At 35.1% G+C, this 2,758-nt stretch overlaps 1 non-coding gene across 1 annotated transcript; it reads right to left on the bottom strand.

The window, feature by feature from the left end:
- Window positions 1-1,202: 1,202 nt before the first annotated feature.
- LOC127558461 (U6 spliceosomal RNA) lies at window positions 1,203-1,309 on the bottom strand. The gene has a single exon (XR_007952848.1). It is a non-coding gene; the product is annotated as a U6 spliceosomal RNA (small nuclear RNA).
- Between the last annotated feature and the right edge of the window lie 1,449 nt (window positions 1,310-2,758).

Below are 2,758 nucleotides of genomic sequence, written 5' to 3'. Positions count from 1 at the left end.
TCCATCCATTCCTATTAGTTATTTTCCCATATTTTTCTTTCCTTTTGTGACTAATCTCCTTGAAAAAGCTTTCTATAACAGATGCTTTCAAAGCCTTTTCTCTCATTTTCTTAACTCTCTACAATCTGGCTTCCAGCTTTATTATTCCACAGAAACTGCTTTCTCTGGTTAGTTTTATTTTTTAAGCTACTTTTTCTTTTGGCCAATTGTATTTTTAAAAGGAATTGTTTTGGTCAGTCAATTTTTGTGCTTCCTTTCCCAAGCTCTTCCCTGCTACAATTCTCCTGCAAAACTCTGATTTCTTTTCCCAATTTCTCTTTTACTTCTCTTATTTGATTAAAACAAACTGCTTAAAAAGCTTCTTTTTATTGTTTACCCATTTTAAAAATTAATAGTTAGCCTTAGGTTTGCTTTCTATCACTTATTTTCTATATAACCTTGGACAAGTCATTTAATAATTCAAGGTCCCAGTTTCCTATATGTAAAAGCAGGGATTAGATTTAAATGACCAAGATCCCTTCCAGCATCATGTTTATTATCTATGACATGTATGTCATATTCCCTTGCTAGAGAGAACTAAGATAATGCCTTATTCAAATTTTTTATCTTCCAACAGTCTTGTACATGTCAGAATGAAATGTAGCATAGGGGAAAGGATATTAGATTTGGGACCAGTCTATATGGGCTCAAATCTAGCTCTGTTATTACTGCTGATGTGACTTGAACAAATCATAATATTTTTTGAATTTTCTTTGTAAATAAAGAATTAAGATTTCATGACTTCTGAAAGTCCTTACTAAATATTTTGATTTTAGAATTTAGAAAATTATTGAAATGAATTATATTATTAAATTGAATGTATTCATGTGAGGCATGAGATAAGTGTTTGTTGTTGAACTGAACTGATGGAGACTATTATCTGCCTCCATCCCCCCAATCTGTCACCATTCTTTTGGCACTAATAATGGTCAAAAAGATTATACTTGTAAGGTCAAATATCTATATCCATTGGACTCTCTAGTTCATTATGTTTATTGTCCTCATTTTTGTATTTGTATAGAGATATAGGATCAGAGCCACAAGGAACTTTAGAGATCTTCCAATCCAACCCATTAATTTTATGATGAGGAAATTGAGACTTACAGAGAATACTATTTTTAAAATAGTATTTTATTTTTCCAGATATGGGCAAAGATAGTTTTTAAAAATATGAATGCTTCATGAATTTGCATGCATCTTTGTTCAGGGGCCATATTTATCTTTTCTGTATCATTTGAATTTTAGTATTTGTGATGCTGAAGATAGTCTCTTACTTGATTTTTAAAATCTTTTTGAGCTTAAGACCAATTCATATTCCACTTTGAGACTTCATATCTAGGCATTTTGCCATTGCTGCCCTCTTCTGAGTTTTTGTTCTAACCTCTCTATTGCCATAGTAGTTTTCTATGGTTAGAGGTTTTTTTTTTTTTTTTTTTTTTTTTTTGGTGTGTGTGTGTGTGTGTGTGTGTGTGTGTGTGTGTGTGTTCATTTAAAAAAGTTGAGCTCTGCTCCTAGAGCACAGGAGAATTTCCCCAAGTTTCTTTTGCTGAGGGACAGCATCCTGGTCACTGACTTTCTATTCTGGAGCCTGAGGAGCTGGTGGTTTGACTATTATTCTGGGGTTTTTGTGGCTTGCAATGTCTTCTGTGCTGGAGTTGGATTCCTCCCAGCTATCCTTCTACTCCAGTGGGTATGCTGAGCTAGGCCCGAGGGAACTCAGTTGCTGATCTAAGCTGTGGCTAAAAGCCTCCAGTTGGATTGTCTGCAATTGTATCTCTGTTGGAGTGTACTCTTCTTTTACTCAAGTCAGACGGACTTTTCCTGAAGTCCTCGTAAGTTATGTTAAGCTGGAAAATTTTTTCACTTCATCTTTTTGCAGCTTTTGTCACTCCAGAATCTATTTAGATGCTTGACTTAGCATTGTTTCTGAGGGAAACTGGGGAAAGCTTAGGCAACTTCCTGGCTTCTCTCTGCCATCTTGGCTCCAAAAACTGCTCTCTCCAAAGTGACCTATTATCTGATAATTGTCTCATGGGCCTTTCTCAGTCTTCATCCTTTTATGATTTCTCTGAAGTCTTTGATTCCATCACTAGATCTTTAAGTTATGCAATTAAACATAAATATTCCACAGGGATCGTTCCTATACCCTCTACACTTTCCTCAGTACTACTTCACTGAGTGATTTCATCAGCTTTCATGGATTTAATGATCTTATATATGCTGGTGATTCTGAAATCTACTTGTTCAGCCCAAATCTCTCTGCTAATCTCTAGTCTTGCATCTCTAATTGACTTTCAGACATCTCATACTGGCTGTCTAGTTTAAAATTAACATGTTCAAAGCTAAATTCATTATCTTGTTCCCTAAACTATCTTCACTACTAATCTTATAGGTACCATCATCTTTCCTGTTCCCAAGGCTCAAATCGTCGGCTGTGAAAGAAACGAATATTTTCTATCATACTAATAGCTAATTATTAAATCAGGATCCAGGGTTTTCTTTCTTTTTTTTAAAAAAAAAAATTTCTCCTCATTTAGAGACAAGCCCTGTAGGTCAGTCAATAGATTGCTCTAATCCTCAAGGTACATGCTTCCTAATCTTGGGCAGGACCTTGCTCAACTAGGAGATCTAATTTCTGTTTAGAGTGTGAACAAATCTAATCTAGGTGAATTTTTGCCCCAAAGCAATGAACTCAAGCCCTTGTACCACTTCATTGGAG

Source organism: Antechinus flavipes, chromosome 3 (genome assembly GCF_016432865.1).
Source record: "Antechinus flavipes isolate AdamAnt ecotype Samford, QLD, Australia chromosome 3, AdamAnt_v2, whole genome shotgun sequence".
NCBI classification, from domain to species: domain Eukaryota; kingdom Metazoa; phylum Chordata; class Mammalia; order Dasyuromorphia; family Dasyuridae; genus Antechinus; species Antechinus flavipes.
This window is presented reverse-complemented; position numbering and strand designations above follow the sequence as displayed.